The sequence below is a fragment of the Mustelus asterias genome, assembly GCF_964213995.1.
Source record: "Mustelus asterias chromosome 26 unlocalized genomic scaffold, sMusAst1.hap1.1 SUPER_26_unloc_4, whole genome shotgun sequence".
Taxonomy (NCBI): Eukaryota; Metazoa; Chordata; class Chondrichthyes; order Carcharhiniformes; family Triakidae; genus Mustelus; species Mustelus asterias.
In genome coordinates, this window is record NW_027590109.1 from 306016 (window position 1) to 319320 (window position 13305).

Here is a 13305-nt window from a genome sequence, read left to right on the forward strand (position 1 = left end):
TAAGGGAGATATTTCTCTCTTTTTTCCCCTCTCTGAAGTCTGGCTTCTGGAAGATGGTCGACACTGGGTTCACCTGTCTGAGCTTTCGCACTTTTGAGGATATATCCTTCCCTGAACACTGCTGGCTTGGAATTCTGTCCATCGGTGCTGCAAAGTTGGAAATCCAGCTTTACGGAAGCATATTTGTGATTTTGCTAACTTATTCTGAAGACGGGTGTATATCTGTATCATGTTGTTTGGAATTGGAACGACATAGATAGCTACCTGGTAAGTATTATACTGGGGCATGTTTAAATTGGGAAAACAAGTTATGCTCAGTCATTTGTTGTTATATCCTAACCGTGTTCTTAATTTTTTGATGAAAGCACCCTAGTGGGCCACTTGAATCATACCTGGAGTGCAACACCTCATGCTCATCGATTCCAAAATCAATTGTAAGACCGAGGGTCGAGATGAACTTCACAAAACACCTTGGAATTCCTGGACTGACTCTTTGGCAAGTAGTTTTGACTGAACTGCTGTACTTCATTCTCTCACGGCCTTCACTTATTGCTCCCATATTAGTTGATTTCTCTTTTATTTGCCCACTCTTTTTCTGCCCTATCTGCAGCAAGTGGAGGCAGAAGATATTTTTGGGCGAGCTGATTTTTTTTGTGTGAAAGTTTAAAAGATGTCTCAAATATCCGTATTGTACAGAACGTGAAAAAAAGATTGTTTTCACAACTTTGTCATGACATATGTTTTTCTATTTATGGATGTCCCTCACGTTGCTTTCCCCCCACAAGATAGAAACATTCATCATAGGAGTGTCCAGAAATTCCCTCAAAATTGATATTTTTGCGACTGTTCGCCGGTCGATGGTCCCCTTTCTCTTGTTAGAAAAACAATATCTATCATTTAAGCATTCCATTTTCTGGCACAACACCGATATCCAAGGACAATGTAAATGTTTCAGTCATTGTATCCGCCATGTCCACCATCCCTTATCCTCAGCAGCTCGCATACATCGCTTCCAGAGGCGGTAAATGTAATGTAAAAGTTCGAATTTCGTGACGAATCATAGGAACCCTACAGTGCAGAAAGAGGCCATTTGACGGATCGAGTCTGCACCGACCTCAATCCCACCCATGCCCTACCCCAATATCCCTACGTATTTAACCGCTAACCCCTCTAACCTACGCATCTCAGGACACTAAGGGGCAATTTTAACATGGCCAATCAACCTAACCCGCACATCTCTGGAATGTGGGAGGAAACCGGAGCACCGGGAGGAAACCCACGCAGACACGAGGAGAATGTGCAAACTCCACACACAGTGACCCAAGCCGGGAATCGAACCCAGGTCCCTGGAGCTGTGAAGCAGCAGTGCTAACCACTGTGCTACCGTGCCGCACTTTGGCAGGGGTTAACTGACATGTTTGTTCAGTGACTGCAATTAAGGTAAATCTCCTTGGATCCTAGTTGTGTCTCTGGGGCATTTACTTTGTGTGTTTATAAACGACTCATTTCAAGGTGTCGCTCTATATTTTGGCTCGGGCCATCAACTCTGACACTGCGACTGCTCAGCTGCTCCAGAGTGAAGAAGAGGAGGGATCAGAATCTGCAAACAATAGGTTGAAGTTTTGGAACAATGGATCCGCATCTGAGAACAATCGATTGGAATGCTACAATGGTCAGTCAGGACCTGAACAATAGACAATTGGATGGCTCAGCCATGGATCAACATCCAAAAACAATAGACAGATATCTTAGAAGAGTGGAGAAGGATTTATTCTATTGGCTGGACCGTCTTTCTGCGGAGTATCCACGAATAAGTTTCACAACCAGAATTTATTACTCACTCTCGGTGATTCAACACTTCTATTATCCCATCCTAGCTATTGTTGGTCTCCCGCGTAAGTCAATATATTCAGACATTAACTTGAGAAAATATTTCAAACTCTATTGCTGTTCTTAATCTGCTCTGTTTACTGCTGCTGTTCTATAAATCCAGAAATTGATTCCAGACCATCGATGTATTAATCCGCTTCGCGGTTAATGAATATGAAAATGAAAGCCCTTGTCTTCATTCATTGTCGCAAATTTTGCTCCCCATCCACTGACGTAATTTGGCCAATCTCTGAGAACAAAGAGTAATATTAAGAACTTTCACAGTCTGTGGCTGTGTTTGCTCTTGGTCTGATTTGGGAACAGGTGTCACTGTGGCACAATGGGTAACACGGCTGCCTCACATGGCCAGGGGCCTGTGCTCGATTCCTGGCTTGGGTCACTGTCTGTGTGCAGTTTGCACATTCTCCCCATGTTTGCGGGGATTTCTTCCCGGTGCTCCGGTTTCATTCCAAGGATGTGCAGATTAGGTGAGAGGATAGGACACGTCAAATTGTCCCTGGGTGCGCCCCAACAAGCGCCGGAGTGTGTCTATAGGGGAGTTTCACAGTACCTTTATTGCAGTGTTAATGTAAGACGACTTGTGAGTGATAAATAAACGAAACCATATTGACTCCATCAGCAACGGCTGCCTGTTCTCACACACGATCCTATTCGCATTCCCCTGAACATTTCCGGTGTTTTTTTCAACATTTGTTATCAATATGGCTTTCTATGTTCTAATATCTAGTTATCCTTGTTATCAATATCTAGTTCCATTTGAAAGCGATTTCCCAGACGTTATTCGCATATATATATATGCTCTTTCTACTTATTCTGATATTGTATCAGATCCCTGTTGCCATTTCCCTCCCCGACATTCGTTTATTGGATCACAGATTGCTGTAGCACCGAAAAGTGCGATTCAGCGGATTGTGTGGGTCCTGATATTTTGTAAGGCTTTTCGTAAATAGTTCTATTAATTCCTCTGCACTGCTGAATCGCCAGACTCAAGCGTTTCTCCCCATCAAGTGCATATACAATTCCTGTTGAAAAAAATGTTGATTTTACCTTGTTTTCAGCACGTCAATGTTTGATCGCAGAAGCACGATGCTTAACGTAATTTCCTTCGTTCCATCTTATTTCCAATTCCTGAAATTACATTCACTGTTGTTAATTTATTTATTCCTGCTCCTGTACTCAAATTTATTACATTTCACTTCTAGTTGTCGAGAAGGTGGTGAACTGTGTTGTATGCACACCTACAGAGGTTGAAGCAGGGGTTCAATTATTTTTATCAGGAGAGAGAGAATGATGGTGATAGATTCCACATCAGTTTTGTAAGCGGGTTGAAGCGGAATGTTTCGATTGCTTCTGATACCTTTCTCCGAGTTTGTAATTGTGGTGGTTTTGAGGCTTTGGGAGACTTGATCAATTATTCTAGTATCTCTGCGAAAAGATATAAAGTGCTGTCACTGAGCGTGATTAGTGCAGTGAGTGGATGCTGGGGGAACTAATTGCAGTGCTAATCATGTGGACTGCAGTGTGCTGTATTGTGTCGACCTCTTTCACGACTGTTGAAGCTTCAAACATTATGCCAAATTGAGAATATTCAACTCAACAGGTGGTAGATGTTCGATGCCTTGCGAGTAGCGTACAGCTGAATTACTTGAAGCAGGATTCCTAGCCACTTACCTGCTCCTGTGGGCACCCTTCTACATCACTAAACAAGTTTAGTTTTTGGTCATTGATAACCACCGGAATTTTTGCGGTTCAGCACTCCTATTCCCATTGAATGTCAGGAAGTTATCGTTCGCCTTTATCTTGGGGGAGAAGTCAATAGCTTTGATCTTTTGAGGCCAGATTCTAGATTTGATAAAGTGAAGTGAGGCAGAATTGATAAGGGCGATGAAGGTGAAGGAATACTTAGGAGGCAGTGACCGTAATATTATAGAATTCACCCTGCAATTTGAGTGGGAGAAAATGGAATGAAATGTCACGGTTTTGCAGTTGAGTAAAGGAAACTACAGAGATGTGAGGGAGGAGATAGCCAGAGTTGATTGGGAGTGAACATAGCAGATAAGATGGTGGGACAGCAATGGCAGGAGTTTCGGGCTGCCATTCGGGAGACACAGCAAAAATGTTGTCCGAATGAAGAAGAAGCATACGAAGGGGAGAACGATGCAACGATGGCTGATGAAGGAAGTCAGGGACAGCCTAAAAGCAAAAGAAAATGCATATAATGTGCCAAAGATTCGTGGGAAATCAGGGGATTTGGAAAACTTCAATCACCTACAGAGGGCAACTGAAAAATAAATAAGCGGGAGTGGGGGGCCGGGGAGGGGGGGAGGTGAGGAGGGGGGCGTGAAGGGAGTGGGGGAAAAGATGAAATATGAGGGTAAGCAGCCCAGCAATATTAAAAAAGACCAGAAGAGATGTTTTATATTTATATATATAAAGGGTACGAGAGAGAGAGAACAGATATACAGGGTATGAGAGAAGCAAGAGTGGACTTTGGACCGCTTTGAAATGATGCTGGAGGAGAAGTAAGGGGGAACGAAGAAATAGTGGAGGAACTGAAAAGGGATTTTGTGTCAGTCTTCACGGTGGAAGACACCAGTGACACACCAACATTTCAAGACAGCCAGGGGACAATGTGAGTATTGTGGCCATTACTCAGGAGAAGGGAAACTGAAAAGTTTAAAGGTGGATAAAGCCCCAGATCGGATGGACGACACGCAAGAGTTCTGAAGGAGATAGCAGAAGAGACATTGGAGGCATTGATGGTGATCTTTCAGGAATCAGTGGAGTCAGGGAGGTTCCCAGAGACTGGACTGGCAATTTGCTGATGTAACATTACCTGCTGAGAAGGGGGATGTTGGTGGCCGGGGGCGGGGGGGGGGGGGGGGGGAGGGGTGAGGAAGGGGGGGCAGGGGGTGTTGAGAAAACGCGGACAATTACAGGCTAGTTAGCCTGACCTGGTCGTTGGTCAGATTTTAGTGCCATTTTTAAGGATGACATTTCAGAATACTAAGAAGTTAGCATGATCTCATCAAGGGAACGTCATGTCTGACGCACCTGTTAGAATTTTTTGAGGAGTTAACGAGCAGGTTAGACAAAGGTGAGATACTGGATATTGCATACTTGGATTTCCAGAAGGCATTTATCAAGTTGGCACACAGAAGGCTGTTGAAAAAGATTAAAGCCCGTTGTGTTCGACACAATGTAGTGGATGGATAGAAGATTATCTGACTGGCAGAACGAGAGAGTAGGCTAAAAGTGTCATTTTCGGGATAGTAGCTAGTGACGAGTGGAGTTCTGCAGGGTTCAGTTTTGGGACCACAACTTTTCACTTTACACATCAATGATCAAGATGAAGGAACTGAGGACATTGTGGCTACGTCTGCGGATGATACAAAGATACGTGGAGGGACAAGTAGTATTGTGGAGATGCAAAGGCTGCAGAAGGACTTGGACAGGTCAGGAGAGTAAGCAAAGTAGTGGCATATGGAATACAATGTAATAAACTGTGTGATTATGCTCTTTGGTAGGAAAAAAAGAAGCATAAACTATTTTCTAAATGGGGAGAGAATCCAGGATTCGGAAATGCAAAATGAACTTAGGTGTCCTAATTAAGGATTCTTCAAACGTTGGAGGTTGAGTTGATAGTTAGGAAGGCAAATGCAATGTTAGCATTCATTTCGAGCGACCTAGAATACAAAAGCAAGGATTTACTGCGGAGGCTTTATAAGGCTCTGTTCAGACCACGTTTGGAGCATTGTGTGCAATGTTGCACCCAGTATCTAAGGAAGGACGTGCCGGCCCTGGAGAGGGTCCGGAGGATGCTCACGAGAATTATCCCTGGAATGAAAAGCTTTGGGTATGAGGGCTGTTTGAGGACTCTGGGTCTGCACTCGATGGAGTTTAGAAGGATGGGGAAGGGTCTCATTTAATCTTACAGAATACTGAATGGCCTGGATAGAGTGGGCATGGGAATAATGTTTCCATTCGGCGGAGATAGTAGTATCCGAGGGCACAGCCTTAGAAAAAAGGGACGATACTTTCAAACTGTGATGAGGAGGATTGTTTTTTTCATCCAGACGTTGTTCAATCTGTGGAATTCATTGCCACCGAGGTCCCTGGAGGTCAGCTCATTGAGTGTATTTAAGGTAGAGATACAGATGTTCTTTATTTGTAAGAGGACCAAAGGTAACAGGAAAAGGCTTGAGAATGGGTTTGAGAAACGTATCATCCACGATTGAATGGTGGAATAGTGCCGATGTCTGAATGGCCAATTTGTGCTCCTATATGTTATGGTCTCATGATCTTATGAGATTGTAACTAGACAATTGTCATCCCAAGGCCGTCAGTTGTTCAGACGTTTCCATCTTTGGCTATTGATGGTGAATTGTGAAAGGTGCTGAAAAATACACAATCATTATTAGACACCATTACCTCTGGCTATATGTTGGCAGAAAAATTATTGATGAATCATCTGAGGATGGCTGGGCCATTGACTGGAGCATGAAATACTCTTGCGATGATATACTGGAATGAGCCACGAATGACAAGAGCCCAATTTAATTGTGATAGATCCTACTAACCAGCAGAATTTTGTCCCCGACCGAATCAACTTCAGTTTTTCTCGTGTTCGTTGATACCACAATCGGTGAAAAGCTGCCTTGGTGTTAAGCACAGTGACTCTGATCTCGTATCTGGTGCTGAGCTCTTTGTCCTTGTTTGCACGAAGATTATAATCAGAAGAGGATGTTACAATTTCCAGAGGACCCCAAAATGATTGTCACTGAGTTTTCTTTTGCTAGGCAAGCGGCTTCATAGCCCTGTCATTGACACAATCGCCCTATTCTATGATAAGACAGAATAGACTGGTGGAGTAGTGTTTCGGCGATTTGGATTAGGACTAGTTTTGGTTAAAAGACGTGCAAGGGCAAAGGTGAGATGAAATTATTATTTAGCTTTCCTGGGATTGCGAGTTCTGGAGCACCAAATTGCAGTGCTATTGTTGGACTATTGGCAAGGCGCAAATACTTTGCATCATCCAATTCGCTTGGTGTGATCTGTTGGTTTGGATGGGATTGATGTTCATAAGGAGGAGGTGTTAACAATTCTGGAAAGGGTAAAAATAGATAAGTCCCCTGGGCCGGATGGGATTTATCCTAGGATTCTCTGGGAGGCGAGGGAGGAGATTGCAGAGCCTTTGGCTTTGATCTTTGTGTCGTCATTGTCTACAGGAACAGTGCCAGAAGACTGGAGGATGGCAAGTGTTTTCCCCTTGTTCAAGAAGGGGAGTAGGGACAACCCTGGTAATTATAGACCGGTGAGCCTTACTTCTGTTGTGGGCAAAGTACTGGAAAGGATTATAAGCGATAGGATTTATGATCACCTAGAAAGGAATAATTTGATTAGGGATAGTCAACACGGTTTTGTGAAGGGTAGGTCGTGCCTCACAAACCTTATTGAGTTCTTTGAGAAGGTGACCAAAGAGGTGGATGAGGGTAAAGCGGTTGATGTGGTGTATATGGATTTCAGCAAAGCGTTTGATAAGGTTCCCCATGGCAAGCATTTGCAGAAAATACGGACACATGGGATTGAGGGTGATTTCGTGGTTTGGATTAGGAATTGGCTAGCTGTAAGAAAACAAAGGGTGGTGGTTGATGGGAAATATTCATCCTGGAGTTCAGTTACTAGTGGTGTACCGCAAGGATCTGTTTTGGGGCCACTGCTGTTTGTCATTTTTATTAATGTCCTGGATGAGGGCGTGGAAGGATGGATTAGTAAATGTGCGGATGACACTAAAGTCGGTGGAGTTGTAGACAGTGCGGAGGGAAGTGGCAGGTTACGGAGGGACATAGATAAGCTGCAGAGCTGGGCTGAGAGGTGGCAAATGGAGTTTAATGCGGAAAAGTGTGAGGTGATTCACTTTGGAAGGAGTAACAGGAATACAGTGTACTGGGCTAATAGTAAGATACTTGGTAGTGTGGATGAACAGAGGGATCTGGGTGTCCATGTGCATAGATCCCTGAAAGTTGGCACCCAGGTTGATAGGGTTGTTAAGAAGGTGCACGGTGTGTTAGCTTTTATTGGTAGAGGGATTGATTTTCGGAGCCAGGAGGTCATGCTGCAACTGTACAAAACTCTGGTGCGGCCGCATTTGTAGTATTGCGTAGAGTTCTGGTCGCCGTATTATAGGAAAGATGTGGAAGTGTTGGAAAGGGTGCAGAGGAGATTTACCAGGATGTTGCCTGGTATGGTGGGAAAATCGTATGAGGAAAGGCTGAGGGGCTTGAGGTTGTTTTCTTTAGAGAGAAGAAGGTTAAGAGGTGACTTAATAGAGGCATACAAGATGATCAGAGGATTAGATAGGGTGGATAGTGAGAGCCTTTTTCCTCGGATGGTGTTGGCTAGCACGAGGGGACATAGCTTTAAATTGAGGGGTGAGAGATATAGGACAGATGTTAGAGGTAGGTTGTTTACTCAGAGAGGAGTAAGGGCGTGGAATGCCCTGACTGCAGCAGTGGTGGACTCGTCAACGTTGAGAGCGTTCAAGTGGTTATTGGATAAACATATGGATGATATTGGAATAGTGTAGATTAGAGGGGCTTTAGATTGGTACCACTGGTCGGCGCAACATCGGGGGCCGAAGGGCCTGTACTGCGCTGTAATGTTCTATGTTCTATGATCTGGAAAGAACTGAGTTGGCTGAGTATCTGTGATGCTGCAGAGGCATTGTGGCGAAGGCTGAGACGGATCACCAAACAAATATTCTCTTTGAAGATCATTGCAAATGTTTCAACTTTAACTTTATTTAAAAGCTGTTCTGCTGTGTTTCCCGGACATTGACCATGTGAAAATATTGTATCACACTCCCCCAGCACGTTGTTTGATTCTGCATAATAATTCACAGCTCCATATGGCATTCGACACCCTTTCGGTGTGGAATAGTTCAGCTCTGCCTTTCACTTACTGCAAATACTACACTTGGCACACTATTAATCCTGTGCAGTATTTTCATCATCTGCACATATCATTTTAAGGTATGCCGAATGTCTGCTTCAGCACTGCTTTCTAAAACTCTCGGGACCTGAATTCGATTCCAACCTCTGGACACTATTTGTGTGTAGTTTGTGCATTCTCCCCTTGTCTGCGTGTATTTATGACAGGAGCTCCGATTTCCTCCCTTTCTCCAAGTATGTGCAGGTTAGGCGGATTGACCCTCATCATTTGGGCCTTCGATGTCCCGTAACTGTAGTTTAAACGGATTAGCCATTGGTAAATGTGTGGGGTACCGGGAGACTGCGGAGGGGAGGACATGTGCAAGATATTTTGTCAGAGACTCGCTGCAGAATCGTGAGAAGAATGGTCTCTTCATGCACTGTAGCGATTCTATAATTCTTTGTGGATTCTTAGCAACATGCAATCCCAACAGTACAGAACGAGTGTATTCGGCCCGTTTATTTTGTACCGAATCTCCAAAAGAGCATTTTACCAAGGACCACTCCACATACGTTTGCATTTACCCTGTTCATTTAACCGAGTTAATCCACCAAATTTGCTAATCCTTGGGCTGTGGGATGAAGCCAGAGAATTTGGAGGAGACCGACACAGACACGGGGAAACGCTGGAAATTGAAGTCTATGTCAGCTAAGACTGGCATCAAATCCGATCCCCTGGCCCTGTGAGGACGCAATTCCACTGTGTTGCCGTTTGACCTCATTCTTGGGTAATGGGAGAGCGGAAATATGCCGAGTTATAATGTTGCAAATGTTGTTTTTGCACCCGGCTGTTTGGCGCTGCTCATTGTTTCCCAGTTTCAGTTTCAAGACCCGTTGAATATCCAGCCTGTTGAACATGGTGGTTGTGCCAAACAGCCCACATCAGGGCGCCCTCAGTGTGGAGACGTGGACTTCATCTCCATAAGAATTCTCATTCACTCACGGCTCGATAGCTCAGCAGCATGCACCTCGGTGAGGCTGTTATCAGGTAGGTGCTTCTTATTCTTGTTCGCTACTTCACCAGAAGAACACACTGCAGCATCTGTTACCCGCCGCTCCATCTGCTGTGGTGCTACCGAGGTCGTCGCAGTGACGGACGTTGACATCCCCATCCAGCGTGCTTTGCGCGGCATTGTCCTGATCAATGCTTCCTACAAGAATCTGAGTATCGAAACGGAGGAGTAGCTGATTCATTGGCTGAGCGCTGAAGGAAGCCATACGTGAGGGGGCGGGGATGGGTGTGGAAAGGTGGGGAGAGTGATGCGCTTGTGCGCAAGTTGTACAAGATAGTAAGCAGTCGGATTCCGTCTTCTTGAGATCCAGTGTCAATGTTTAGGGCTGCCGGGACAATTCCCTGTGTAACAACCTACAAACTGGATACAACTTTGGCGCCATGGACTCCAGGTCTCCTTGCCGTTCTGATGCTTATGGAGATGCATATAAAATTACGATTGGTGTGATTATGTCAGACATTTGCTTGACTCGTATGGGTGGCAGCCATCCCATTTGATACACTGTTAATAAGGAGAATATTGCATGGTGGTAGGATTGAGTTTACCGCTATTGTGTTCAGTGCCGAGGTCGATACTTCTTGATTTTGAACATTTTTTTTTATTTGATGCATTTTTATACTTTTCTGACTGAACCATATTATTGCGGGTCCAGTGTCTAATGCCGCAGGAGATATGAACGTTTCTCTTGCTAATGCACATTCGTGAAACAGAATGGCATCAACACCATTTGACTTTTCGTGCCATTTTTCATTGAAATAAAATGTCAGTACTTGCTCTCGTGGTAAGTAAATGCTTGTTCATGTATCATTGGATCACTGATCGTTTCATGATGCCACATGTGACCGCCTGCCAGACATCAGCCACTTATGCTTGAATTAGTTGTCAGAAAACCATTATGGATTTGAGCTTCCTAATTAAATCTGCCATTATCCTTCCCCTTTGGAATCACTGAATCTCCAGATCACTGCAAAAGTCGAATACTTCATCTCAGCAACTTTGCGAATTTAGTACAATTCTGATCGATGAGTGATGATTCGAACTGGACACAATCCTCCAGCTTCGAACTTATAATCTGTAAATAATTATAATTTCTCCCACATATTAGCTTTATTTGCCTCTCTTTGATAGCAAAACTTTATGTTGTTTTTAGAAGCGTTTTCTACTTTTTGGGCACATTCAAGGACCTGGTTTGAGAGATGACGGCTTAGTTTAGTCTCCTCCCCACAACAGAACTGGATTCTGATTGCAATTGAGTATGATTTTTAAGCTCTTCTCACAGAGGGTTTTGAGGCCTTGAGCAAGGCGTGGGGAAAGGTGGGTGGGGAAGGGTCTTTAATGGCAATATGCAAACTGTCCACCACCTAGCCGCTTTCCACTGACCACTCACCGTCACCCATTTCGGAACAACATTACCAGCGCAGCAAATATTTCGGAAAGGCCTCCAAAAACACTCTGTAAGCTTACTGCAAGAGCACTCTGACTGGTGGGGAGGTGTGGAAGGGGAGCAGTCAATTGAGGCCACGCCCATCCTCAAGTTGCTCGGGACAGGGCGTCACTGTTGCCTCAATTTCGGCAGCAGTCAGCTAATCATTGACAATACTCTCTTTGACCATCGTGAGACCATCTCCAGTACAGAGAGGCTCTGCAGCAATCGGAGCCAGTTGGAGGGGTCCATAGTTGAGAGGAGAATCAATGCTGGCTCCCTGCAAGAATAAAAGGCTTTGCTGTTTAAAATATTACCCGCGATACATTTTCTGCAAAAGGAGATGCAATCACGGAGGGACAAACAAATGTAAAGGCAGACAGAGGCTGCGATTTTACAAAAAGGTCCAGGCTGAACTCTGTGCCCTTCTCCTCAAAGATCTATATCAGTGAAGCTGAAGCTCAGCTTGGTTCTTATCTTCTTCAAATCCATGCAGCGACTCGTGTGGCAACTCGCAGTTAGCTCTGCGCGTTTGTGACGTAAACCATTTTTCAATAATATGGCCCATTTCAGCTCTTGAGGAGCTGTGGACGTATTTCACGCAGATAAGTTGTTTGAATTTCCCTATACAGCTATATTTCGACAAGTGGGCGGCGTGATCGAATACTCACTCTTTGTGGGAAAGGCTCCAACTCAGAATGGACACTTCTGCGTGAACCAAAAGTATTGCCATTGTGTGAATGTGCGGTTGCTCGTTTATAATCACAATGAATTAGTTATTACCTGTGCCTGTCAGCTTGGCAGTGTTACAAACTCGTTTATTCCTCAAGAGTGGCTTACATGTTCACAGTACAAGGAAGCTGCATGAGTGGCAGCTTCGCGGTAAGATCTGCAGTTGAGAAGGCAGCTGCTCACACATAAACTTCATGTGTCAGCCACTTTTAAAAGTAATTCAGCAATTTGCAACATTCGCCTAATAATTGTTAGCTTAATTCAAAAACATGACCGAGAATTACTTCAGTGGACAGCTTTGAAAGTGCAGCATGTTCAACAAAAGGCAGTAAAAGTATAACATTACAGTGCAGCACGCTTTATTGTGCATCCAACCTTAACAACCAAATATAATACGCATTTAAGACAAACCTAACAAAATAAGCGATTTACTTTGGTTAACACTCAGAGAGTTATCCTTACCCACAGACCTGGAACATTTCGCGATTTTATTATTTTAACATTATGACCGTATTGCCTCCACGAAGATACTTGCATTTAAGGCAGGGCATTTTCCTCGACTATATATACAAATTTAACTTTGTGCAACTGTGTACATTTACTTTCAAAAAAGAGCAACTTGGTTCATTACATTCATAACTGTTGATTACAAAACATGCCAAATGCAACATTACAGATGGAGGAAAGTTCAACATCTCTACGTACCTCATGGTCCATTCTGCGTTGGCTCCGTAAATTTATCATAGTCCCGATACTTACAATATACCTTGATTGCCAGGTGCACAGGAGTTTCGGCACAGAATCTAATCCTGCCAGTAGACTTGGATAGGAAAGTCGGAGACAGTTTATTTTCTCCAATGCGTCTCTCTGGTGCCTGCCCGACAGTCACGGTTCCTCAGTACACAGTCATGAACGATATAATTTTTCAGCCTCCAGCGCTTCTTCATGGAAAAGTTTCAGCAGTATAATACCAGCAAGCTTCAGGCCCATCAAAGGGCATGTTTCACCTGTTGCTGAGTCTTTCCAAGGAGCAATGGTGGCACAGTGGCTATCATTGCCACGTCACGCACCATGGACCTTGGTTTGATTGTGGCCTGGAGTCACTGTCCGTGTGGAGTTTGCACATTCTCCTCAGTTCTGCCTGCGTTTCTTCCAGGTGTCTTTGGATGACATATATCTGTAGAATATGGAGATTATCCGTTGTAAATGTGCACAGATACCGGGTTAAGTTGGATGCAAGGAACTGGGTAGGATATTC